Source organism: Lygodium microphyllum, chromosome 19, assembly GCF_053477565.2.
Source record: "Lygodium microphyllum isolate KBCC chromosome 19, Lygodium_microphyllum_v1.1.10, whole genome shotgun sequence".
Lineage (NCBI taxonomy): Eukaryota > Viridiplantae > Streptophyta > Polypodiopsida > Schizaeales > Lygodiaceae > Lygodium > Lygodium microphyllum.
The window spans coordinates 33,503,449-33,516,231 of NC_141153.1; the positions used below are offsets into that span (position 1 = coordinate 33,503,449).

The 12,783-nt window shown below is 40.9% G+C and overlaps 1 pseudogene; it reads right to left on the bottom strand.

Annotated features, from left to right (window-relative positions):
- Positions 1 to 1,103: 1,103 nt before the first annotated feature.
- On the bottom strand, positions 1,104 to 2,647 carry LOC148019722 (uncharacterized; annotated as a pseudogene).
- Positions 2,648 to 12,783: the final 10,136 nt, after the last annotated feature.

Here is a 12,783-nt window from a genome sequence, read left to right on the forward strand (position 1 = left end):
GCCCACGCCATCCGCCACTCTTGCCATCATGCCATGCTTTCAAAGACAAGGGCAAGTAATGGTGGATGACATCCTCTGTCAAATCTTCTTGCAAGGCATCCCCAACATGTGTTATCATAGTATATAGTTACCCTTTTCAAAACTCAAAGCTAACATTGAAACTTATATGTAAATCACATCATTGAACAAGGGTATACTAATTATTTTTCCTACCTTTGAGGTGGCCTCTATGTCATATTTTGGTCTCTTTCCAACCTTATGGAAAGCCATCATGTGAAAAAATCAACTCTATGTAAACACAAATACACTTAAGTACAGTGCAACTAAAATGGAATTGCTAATGAGAAACCAAGAAACATGAAAAACACCTCACATCTTGAAGGAGACTCTGCATTTTGTTGTACTTGAGTAAGGCTCCAAACACTCCATTGCCCATTGGAGACCTATCTCCAATCCTGCGTGTTGATGCCATTTTCTCCACAACTCCAAGGCATGAAGGGATACAAATAATAATCACCCATCCCAAGTCATCCATATGTCAATGCTGACTTGATATGCTTGCTTAATAGACTATTCCATGGAGGAATAATCACCCATCCCAAGTCATTCATATGTCAATGTTGACTTGATATGCTTGCTTGATAGACTATTCCAAGGAGGAATTTCATCAAAACCCTCTACATGGGAGCTTGTGGGAAGATCAATAAAATGATACTCCATAGTCCAAGAGCTTGGATTTGAATTTCTTAGCTTCTTCCCACCATCCACTTCTAGATAGAACTTCCTCATCACCTCAAAACCCTCCTTGAAATTTCTAGCATGCAATTATCCTACTAGCTAAATATAATCATATTGCCACACATATGTGTGACTTTGAGGGTATTTATTTGCAAGCTCATGAAAATGTTGAAGGGGCACATATTGCAACGTTGTGTGACCCATCTTCTTGCGAGAAAGGATGGTAGTAGTCAAATGCGTAGACTCTACATAAACATCATCCCAATGGGTCTTACATACAAACCAGCAAAAAGAAAGAAAATATACAAAATCCCCAATAACAATGAATTAGGCCAACATGAGATCATACTCTTTTCTAGATCCGATCAATCATTAAGATGTTTTCCCTTGGCATGCTTCATTATTCTCTTAGCCTCTTCTCTCTCTTTGATCTATCTCAATTCCTCCTCCAACTTCCTTCACTGTTGCTCATCCAAATTACTTGAAGAGCCTGAATCTAACTTGCATTCTCCTTTCAAGTGCTTGAGATATGTCTCCTTCTCTTCCTCTAGACATTTACCCTTTTTCATGTCTAACCACTAAGGGCAATGTTGGCACTCCCAGTCAAACAATATAAAAGCACCTTCTAGCTTGTTATCCTCCCTAAAAATTGGTGAGGTATACATGCAATAGGTGGGAGGACAGAGGATTTTCCAAGCCTTGCAAATATCATGCAATGATGGAATTTCCTTTATCCCAACTAATGTAAAAAGAAACCTGATCCTAGCAACCAAAAATATATTAACAATAAAAAACATTCATTCAAAGAACTTAACAAACTGGATACAAACTTGTACACTAGCCTTCTGGGGGCATTTCGCATGTCTACATGCTTGGCTGCAGGTGCCCCATAGACATCTCTTTTTGGAGAGGAAGAAAAAGTACTCCTCTTTATATGGCCATGACGTCCAAGAAGTACTAATCTAATGTCGGCTCATCTGGAAGCTCAATCCTCTCTCTAACAACAATTGACTCAATTACTTGCTTCAGCAATCGACAAGCCTCTTCCAAGACCTGATCCATCCATACCTCCTTTGCCAACCATGGTATAAAAAAATGATCACCTATGGGCATTCCGTAGCTCTGCCTCAAAGTCTCATTTGCACCAAGAAATGATAGGAGTGATAATATCTTTTGCATAGAACATGTAGCTGAAGCAATGGAGTACAACTTCTCTATTGTTATCTTGAACTTCACATCCTCAAAGGGAAGTTTCCATAGTGTTTGAAACCAATCATTGCCCAATGACGGCTTCATCACAACCAAAATCTAGAATTACATAACCTTGATTCAGTAGGACATTTTCTTTGCATGAGTAGCATATCTGAAAATGAGACTCCTTTATTTTAAACCTTGTTACCCATGTCATTTTCCTCTAATAAGTTTTGGTGATGACCTTTCTCGCCAGATTCACCCTTGCTTCAATCTCATCCTTTGGAAGATTGGAAGGAATCTTTTTACATGCCATTTCAAAATCAACCTTCTAGTTACCCTAAAAGTAAGAAACGAGGACCAATGTCAAACCAAAATTTACTAGAGATATAAGTCACAAAATAATTTCTACAACTCACCACATAAACCATACGGCCAATGATGGAATAGGTAAGAGGATACCACACTCTTCTTCCTGTGCTTGCTTCCAAGGCTCGTGCTTTTTGAATAGACCTTTTTTCCTTGTTGGTGAATCTATCAATAAATTCTTCCTCATCGCATGAACACAAGGAACTTGTATGGAACAAGTAGTCGTTGAGGTTTGTGACCACAATTACATCCTCATTCAGCCTAGAAATTTACAATCACATGAACATACCCCAATGAGAACTTCAAACTGATCAGATTCACACATGAATGGCACATCTTTGAAACCCATGGGTGTGAAAGTAGTTGTAAAAGTGCCACACATATTGAAGTAGGAAGAAGAAACAAATACTGCAAACAACTTACAAGTTGAATCTTTACAAAGCTACAATCAAGAGAAGCTCATCTTTGGGCTTTGGTGAAATGAATTGTGAATGCACTCTCACATGTCTTGCCTTATTATTTCTATACAGCTCATTAATACTCCGCATCCATGCTACAGTCCTATGGTTGCCCTCCCAAACATAAGACATTTTGTTGTTGAGAATGCGCCAATCCGCATTTCCTTCCAACTCCTTTTCAAACTCCTCATTCATTAATTTCCAATTTTTGTTCCACTTAGAGACAATGTTGTCATCCACCTCTTGTTGTGTTCCATTTGACAAGGCTAGTGAGAGGATCAAAGAGCCTTTCCTGGGTATGTAACCCTCATTCTCAAATGCAAACATAAATAAATCGTGTCTAAGCTCCCTCACCCTTGTCAAAGCATGGATCTAGGACATGTCAATGTGGAAGCTATGGGGGTTGAAAGATGAAGACCAAACTCATGAAGACATAGACACTGACAAGACCAACTATTACACAAGTGAGTTAGGTTCCAAGATTGAGAGTTGGACTCATAAAAAAAATTGTGTGTGGACAATGACACATACACTTTATGGAAAGAAAAGAGTACTATCACTTCATTAGAAAAGAGTGCAAGTACAATGCTTTATAGGAAACTGAATGGTAGCACTTCTCCTACTATGCATATGGGATTCTAGTCCTGAGCCCTCACTGCTCCTTACAAAGAAACTGAAATAGGTGTGATTGAAAACATCTCAACACCCCTCCTCAATCACAACCAAAAGTACAAAGTGTCTAGAGGCTTTAGTGAAAGCAACACCTACAAAGTGTAGGCACACCATAGACATGACAAAACACCAGAGGCTATCACAAAAAAGGCTAAGAGTAGATACCACAAACATGATGGACATCGAGAGGCTGTATCAGGGGCCTCACAAAGTGTACAAAGGCTGTAGTTCAAGGCTACATGAGGAGTTTACAAGTTTATGTCTAAAGCATTAGGGCTAGGCAATACAAGGCTAAAAGAGTCTATCTGAATAGAAGGATTGATGAGGTTTGTCCTTCTCCTAGTGGTCTTCTTCTTCTTCTTCTTCTTCTTCTTTTGCTTCATTTTCTTCTTTTTCTTTAACAACAACTACATAGGACTTTTAGGACCTCTTTCTAGCGTGGCAAAACTTCTCGATGTGTTCGGTCCTTTTGTAGAAGTCATAGAAGAGGTTATCCTTCTTGCCTTTGTACTTGTTGCCAACATATAATGCTTATTTATCTCTAGAGGTGCTTGGTTCTTCCTTAGTTTTTAGCTTCTTCTCCTCCTCTAACAGTGTTGCCTAGATATCAACAAGCTCAAGGTTTGGCATATTGATTAGAGTTGTTGATACATTATTATATTCAGGAGGCAAACTTTTAAATAGAACACCAATGCAAACATCTTCTTCCATTTTAATGTTGATTCCTACAAGTTGGGTTAGAAGTCCTTCCATGTAATTTAGATGTGTGGAAAGTGATGTGCTGGACTTCATTTCAAGCCTGAAAATTCAATCAAGAGACCATACTTTGATGACTTAGATTGTGCACCAAACAAGGTGTCAAGTCTCTTCCATGTATCTTATGAAGTATCATAATTATCCACATGGTGGATATAGCTATCGTCTAGCTCCAGTTTGATAATGACATGTGCTTTGTCATCATCTTTCTGCTAGGAACCTGCTAGGGCAGCATCCCGGGGCTTCTTCTCTTGTCCATTGGTGATGGCCCAAAGACCCTTCTTCATTAGGATGAACTTGATGTGTGTCTGCCAAGTGTGAAATGTGACTCCTTTGAAGCGAGCAGTTGGAGAGTCTTTTCCCATGTTGGATGGCTGGAGCAATAGCAAATCAACACCAAAATTCTCAAATTTCAGCAGCAAAAGAGTTGAGCACAAGTGCCAAGAAGCACTAGGTGAGTGTCAATGGACACTATGTCTGTAGCTTCTTCCTTGAGTCTTCAAACCTTCAAAATCCTTCAAGATCTTTCAAATCTAAGTCTTTTCCTCCTTGATTTGATGCTCGAAACTTTAGGTTTAGTAGTCAAGAGTGAGAAAATAAGATAAGAATGAGCTTGAAGCTTGAGTGGCTATGGAGTCCAAAATAGGGTTTCAGACAAGGGTCTGATTTTTCTGATGTAGCAGCTCATAGAAGCCATTGTTTCAAGAGATCTTTGAGTTGAAGAAGGCTTGCATATAGAGCTTCCAAAGCCCCATAACCAGCATGCAGATCGTGGACTGCAAACATGGCGGTAGCAGTACGACATTCTGAGGTGCAGATTTGGACGACGGCAGTGAAAATTCATAATGTTGAGCCCTCTGATGACCAATGTCAAGCTCTGAGGTGATACAGAGAAGCATCTTCAGCAGATGAACAAAATTCTAGAAGAGAGCTCCTAATGATATGACCTGTAAAGAGAGATATGGAAGCTCTAAGGAGGCAAGGTCCTGTAGGCTATGGCTGCCATGAAGGTCAAAGTGAGATGGAAGTGGAATTGGAGCTGGAGATGAGGTTATGAACTCAAGCTAAGTTGGGAAAAGATAAAGAGAAGCTGGAAGAGCAGAGAGAAAACTAGGCAGCTCTGATACCATGTCAAAACATGGATCTAGGACATGGAAATGTGGAACCTATGGAGGTTGAAAGATGAATAACAAATTCATGAAGACATAGACACTAATGAGACCAATTGTCACACAAGTGAATTAGGTTCCAAGATTGAGACTTGGACTCATAAACACAATCTTGTGTGTGGACAATGACACAAACACTTTATGGAAATAAAAGAGTACTATCATTGCATTAGAAAAGAGTGCAAGTATAATGCTTTATAGGAAATTGAATGGTAGCACTTCTCCTACTATGCATATGGGATTCTAGTCCTAAGCCCTCATTGCTCCTTACAAAGAAACAAAAGTAGGTGTGATTGCAAACATCTCAACAACCCTTTGATTGCATATGCATCGACACAAAGGAATCAAGGGGGGAACCCTACCTAGATTGACTGTCAATGCTTCAAGAATTTCAAAACCATAAGGATTTGCCATGGCTTGAGGAATAATGCAATCATTATCCAACTACTTCAGTTAGAGTAATATTCATTCTCTCGTCTTGCTCAACATTTCTCTCTGTATGATTTTTCTTTTTCCTCCCGCGGCTTGAGGTTAGACATTGTTAAGGAACCTTCCACAAATGTGCTCCTTGAAACAAACATGTGCAATGGTAAAAGAGATCATACAGGTGGAGGAGTTGCCAATGAGATATGATGGTAATATCTTATTTGAACTTCCCTATGTGGAACCTAGATCACAATGGGTGGGCCACCTGGAAAATAAATTTGATGGGCATGTATGGAAAAATGCTACGACTAGCAATATCTTTGCCTTTGTTGGAGTAGTTAGTCAAAGAAAATGTGCGGGCCATTTATAGTGTGTAAATCCTCTCTATTCAAGATTCTCCAGAATAGGCCAGAGAAATGAGTTGCATTGGCAAGGTTATTTGACCAAAGTTTTATAACCAAACTCGACCATTCAAGCTTGTGGGAGCTTGAATTGTTTCTTTTGTAATGCGCCTCCAATATATATTTCGACATGTCCATGCAAACTATTCTATGTTTTCCTTCTGGGGAAGAAAACAACAAGATCACAAGAGGGGTCACTCATTTGGGCTATCATTTATACCCTGTTGGAGAAGGTGTTTCTCGCCTAGCTATGAAGTATATCAAGGATAAGGTCCAACAATATGTGCAACAAGATGAGCAAGGATGTCCAAAGTCATTGCAAAAGACACTAGCAAAACAAATAGTCATGGAGTCAATTCTATCAAGTACATCTACTGGAGCCACAAAACTGTCTGAGGAAGACCTAGATGAGCTATTTTGTCGACTAGAACTTGCTCTTGATACAAGAAAAATATCATGATGGAGAAAGGAAGTCCATGGAGATGTTGGGATGTAACGTGTCCACCTGTTATCTTCATGACACGTCTTGGCAATCCATCAGAAAGGGTGTCTAGAAAGCTCCACCCGGCACTCCCATGGAATGTTACGGGGTTTGCGATCTAGGGTTTTCCACGTCTGCCACGTAGCGGAAGTATTCCGCCCATTCCCACTTAGGACCGACCTGAATTAGGGTTTTGCTTATTGGTCATTTCCTAACGACAACTAGCATCGAACCCAAGCGAACTACTTTACGCAGAAACGCTAGGTCCAAAGCGGATTCACGCTGCACTTGGTTCAACGAGAATGGGAAACGAGAGGGATACCAAGCTCAACCTCTCTGCCATAAGGCATAGTCCCATTTCGTTCCCCTAAAATAGTGTAAATCGGGATTAATTATAACTCTAGGTCAACGCTTTTGTTGTTCGTATTCTTTGACGATCTTCTGACTGTCCATCGTGATTTGAAAAAAGTTCCCAGCTAACCGGGACCACCCATCCGTAGGACGGACCTATGGCCCATCCACCGCACTTTCCTCAGGTTGTTTTAGTTATTTAATTACCTAGCACATTTAGTTGGACATGTATCAATCAGCTTTCTTAATTAGCCCATTAGGCACTAGTTCCTTCACGTAATCATATCACTTGACATAGAAAAACAATGTCAAACAAGTTCCTTTTTAATAGGTTATCATATTTATCTTTGAAATACATAAAGTCCAGCCCGTAGGCTTATCCACAATCCGCCCGAAGGCTATCCAGCAATCCATAGGGATCACTAATCCAAGATTCCGCCCATAGACTAGTATGCGGGCCTCGAGATCCAATCCCGGGTCATGTTAGCCTCTTGTACAGGGCCCGAAAGGTGAGGGATTTACAGCCAGAGCCCCCCCTGGCACCCAAGCGTCCTCCTGCTCCAAGTAGCACTTAACGAAGAGACCTCTCACGGCGGGTTCGGTCCACCTTCCCGGCACGGTTAACAACCCCCTTGGTTAGGGTCATGCAGGCAGTCGGGCGTAACTGAAGCTGCCTCTCCCTTCAGGCCTTCAACTTGAAGTATTAGATATCCATTTATCCTTTAATTCATTGATCAAACAAAGCAAAATAGTGCTCTTAAATCCGTAATAAGCACAAACAATTCCATTGGTTGTTTATTATTGCCCAACTGCTAAGGAGTGAATCCTTCTTTTCGAATGCATCCAGCACTCGATCCGGGATGACTTGCGACTTGGCAAGATCCCCTATATCCTAGGTTAGGGCGTACCCTATTAACCCAACTTGGTCAATACCTTAAGTTCATATGTTATTCCAATTTATTGGTTTGTCCTTTGCTCCAAGCAATTATCTTTACCCCAGAAAGATACTATATTAGGACGATTATTCATCCTCTTGCAAGATAACTTGTGTATCCAATCACAAGATCATACGATTCTACACTTGTTGCACAAGTGTCGCATCGAACTATGGGACTATTCTACCCATCAAATGGAGTCACGGAACAATCTGTTCCTGATTACATTAGGCTGACGTTGTCAGTCCTAGGGTTCCAAGTTCCATCTTTTAGCGAAAGATTCTTAGGAAAAAACCCTAGATCACTTCTCAAGTATGTTTCGTGTTCCCTACATTCGTGGGCAAGTATTTAAGGTATAGGAGTTTCGGTTTTAGCAATACGTGCGACTAGGTCACATATTAAATCCTAGTTAGTTCTTTGGAATTGAATTAACTCTTTCTAAAACGAGTACTCCGCGGGTTTAGGTGTTTTAGGATTATGCCAATTTAACCTACCTACTTTTGAAGATAATTATGCTATGATTTCCATAACACATGACTCATTGTCTTTGCTTAAATTGATTTTCAGCCTTAACTTATCGATTTAAGATCAAGCATAGGTTAGGTTATAACCTAATTCCAATTTATCATCAAAATTGAAATATTTGATAATTTCTTTTTAGAGGACTTGCGAACAAGATTCATGCTAAAACAGGCAACCTTTTACTAATAATTATGCAATTGAAAAATGATAATTGACTAGAGTTATGCAATGTAAGAATCATTTCATGCCTTGCAATTTCCTATGGATTCTTAGCACTTCCCATGATGACTCATTGCGAAGAAGATATGGCCTAATAATGTGACATGCAATTTTATACTTCCATGCCTAAACGGAGTGCACTATCTTAATTCCATTTTTGTAAATATGGACTAAATGCATATCAATTTTCTGCTCACTTTATTTTTGTTCGTTTTATTAAAAATACTAATGACTAAATTCATTCGTCGTGAGCTAATTTTTCTAAAGCATTTAAGATGAAAAATGCATCCTATTTCCAACAATTAGCCTCTCACGATTGAATTATAACAATACCAAATAAAAATTAGGAAGCAAAACCTGGACTTGGGGTGAGATGTCCACGTGGATGCTAGGAGACGATCCTCCTGCGGTTGCGCCTTGGGCTCTCTTAGGAGGCATCGCGAATGCAGCCTTTCCGTCGTGGATGCAGCTTTGCGAATTCCCTTTTTGAAATACCACCGTCCTTTATGAGTCTTCTATTCTTTCCTTTCGTAGAAGCTCTTTGAAGGGATACTTGTGGAGGAGGGGAGAAACCATGGAAAGGGTTCAAAATCGGGAAGGGGGTGTTTCAAAATCCTCCGTGAATAAGGCCCATTAAAGCCATGGGAAAGGCTTAATGGCCTTTTAAAGACTCACAAGAAAGGGGAATAAAAGGTGTAGAAACCCTTGCGAGGGCTTTTGTATGGGGAAAAAAAGGTGTCAAAAGACCCTTAACACCCTCTTTTCTTTTTGTAAGGGGGTAAAACAAAAGGGTATAAAAGGGTCCTTAGGGAGCCCTTAGGAGGGAATTATTGCTAGGGTAGAAAAAAAAACTTAAGGGTCCGTATGAGGGCCCTTTATGGCAAAAGTCAGGGGGGAAAAAGGGGCCTAAGGGAGCCCTTAGGGGAAATTTGAGGGGGGAGGGGGGAAAAAAGGGCCTAAAGTAAAACCTTTTTAGGAGGGGGGGAAAGGGCTTTAAATAGGCCCACACGAAGGGGGGCTTATAAAGGCCTTTGGAAGCTTCCCCAAGAAGCTTCCAAAGCTTCTGGGGATTACTGTGGAGCCACATGGAGGGAGGTGGCTCCCCTTGCGCAGCGTGGCGACGGCCATGGCCACTATGGCGGCATGCAGACAGACGGCAACGACGACCAATGCAGCAGCTCATGCTGTCTCCCTTGCAGCGATGACCACCTCTCTCTCTCTCGCCCAGAGTCATGGCTCTCTCCTACATAGCAACAGCAGGCAGCGGCCTCCCCCTCAGCCTGCACACCCCCTTGGTTTAAATAGGGGGATAAGATCCTCCCCTCCCCCCACGCGTCGAGGCACATGCTCCATAGTCTAAGCAAGCTCCAACAAGGAGCTTGCTTACACATGCTATTCCCCTCTTCCTCCAGCTCGACAGTCGACTCTGGAGGAGAGGGGAATAATTAATTAAAAAAATTTGCCTTTATCAAAATAAAGAAATTATCCTTACGACTATAAATAGGGTTCACACGTGCTATTGAAAGTTCGGTATGTTACATGGGATGACCATTGACGTTTACGATGCTATACTTAACTTTTTTAAAAAAACTCGTATGACTGCTTCCAAAGCATGGTCTTTCCTAGGTAGCTTGAGTTCTCATCTTTTCAAAGATGCCATATCTTCAAGATGTCAACCCAAGGCCTTGCAATTGGTGTTGACCTAGTAAACAAATTGCGTCCATGGGGAGCTTTCCATGTGTTGGGTGTGCTTTGATTTTGTGAAAAGAATGAAGGATTGGAACAATATGGCTTGCCATGTTTACAATCCACACATACAAGAGCTGCAAAAACTATAGCCATTGGGGATTTTAAGGTAGAGGACATAGAGGCCCAAACTTTGTTTTGGGAATTACTTCATGGATAAGGAAGACTATGGGAAAGCAAAATTTAGAGGATTTATGGCTGATGAGGCTCAGGCCAACTGGCGTGCAGTGAGGGCCATTTTCAATGGTGATCCCAAAAAGATTATTCCTGAGAGAGAAAGGCCATGTTCCTTCCATTCGGACCAAAGTCTACATCATCATGCCAAAAAGTGCATTCCCACCCACAATCAAGAAGAGTTAAAATTAAAGTGTAGACTTTTAAAAAATGCTCCCTTAGAGAAAGTTGCTCAGTTTGAGTTGCAGGCTTTGAGGCATTGGTTGAAAGATTGCCATGTAGATAATTCACAATTGCCAATGCTAGAAACTTGACTTGTGTGGTGGCATGCAAAAGTTGGGAATTGGGGTGAATATATGATCGAGGTAACACAGAACTAAGATCCAGAAACTTCAGTGGTATTTCTCTTGGTTTTTTATATCCTTTTAACCATTTGACTATCCTTGTGCAGGCACTCGATTGTAACATGCCTGCCTAGTAGCTATCCAGGCATATTTTTAGCAGTCCATCAAGAGATGAATCTAAGCGACGCTATCCGGCGCTCCCATGGAATGCTATGGGATTTTTCGCCTAAGGTTTCTCGAGTCCACCTCACAATGAAACGTTTGTGGCCAAACCCATTGGGATCAACCTGAAATTTGGGTTCCTAGTGGTCAAGGTCTCCTGACATCATTCTAGTATAGGGTCTTCGATATCCTACTTTATGTAGAGATACCCAAGCCAAAGCAGATCCATGCTGCACTTGGTTCAAAGACAATGGAAAATGAGAGGGATGCGTCACCGCTAAACCTCTCTAGCTGTAGGGCATAGTCCCATTCTAGTCCTCTACAACAGCATGAATTGGGGTTCTAACCTAGTAATTTCTAAGGGTCGGTGGACATCGGTAAGACCATGTGAGAAGCCTCCTAGTTCTCTGGGATCACCCTGTAGTAACGTGGATCCGTTGGGGGTTCCACCCACCCACTTTCCTCAATAGACATTCTTTAGTTATTTGATTAGGTCCTACCACAATTATGTGTGACATTTAAAGTCAGCTCCCTTGATCAAGCCTTTTAGGGAACAAGGTTCAGTCGTGTAATCTATAGCACAAACACAAATATAGAGCAAGTAGTCCTTTTGAAAAACAAGTTCAAACAGGCTCCTTAACTTATCTTCAAGTTAATCTTTGTCTCCTGCCTATACATGAGAAATTATATGTCCTATTTGCCCTGCAGAAGTACATGGTCCATATCACATGGCACCACAATTTCCATCCTTTATCTAGAATAGGATCTTCCAACGCTACAGATGTTGGGGCCACTGAGGTCTTCAAATCCATTCTGGACTTGGGAAGGGGTGTTCGCAGCTCCCCTAACCTGCAACCTGCCTAGGAGTGAAACATTATTCTCGTGGTTGGCCTTTTCATCACTCGACCTTCGGCCCGTGAATCGAGCAGTGCCCTTTTCGGGTTGATTCGCGGTGTGATCATGGAGGTGATCCATCCGTGCAAAATAACCTTTAATTAATCCAGTTAAGAATCAAGTACAATCAAGGCCCTCAAGCCTAATATAATCTTTCAAAAAAGGCATCCTTTTATCCGTGTGGAAACTTTGTCATCAAAGACCCTGCCACGAAATTATATAACTAATCAAGCACTTGAACAATTGTCCAAAACCGCAACCATTAATTAGTTTGGAAGCACAACTATTATGGCAGATGTTTGATCAACCATCAAGACCATTGCATTTCTTCAAAAGGTGCGTGAATAAGTACAAAATCAATTTTCCTTCATGTTTGCTCTCCCCCTTGGGATGCAATCCCTTCCTTTGGCTAAGGCATATGTTAAGGTCTCATACAACTATACAAGATGTCATTTCCATTGATCACTTACATTGATCGACAATCCAACAAACTTCCCAAACAAGTATAGAAGTATCAGTCTTTCCTTTGACTTAGGGTTTCCTAATCCTTGAGCTCTCCACTTGCCTTTGAGGTAAGGAGTTGTTGTTTGTATCTAGCCTAACTCCGAATTGGATTGATAAAAATGGTAGTTATCAGACACATCTCAAGGATCTTAGTTTTCATGCTTATAATTATTTCTTGTACTAACTACTCACATAATCAAGATCCCAATCTATCAAATATGAGCTATCAGTTCATGATATTAGAAAGAGCTTGGGCAAGGATCTAGAGTTT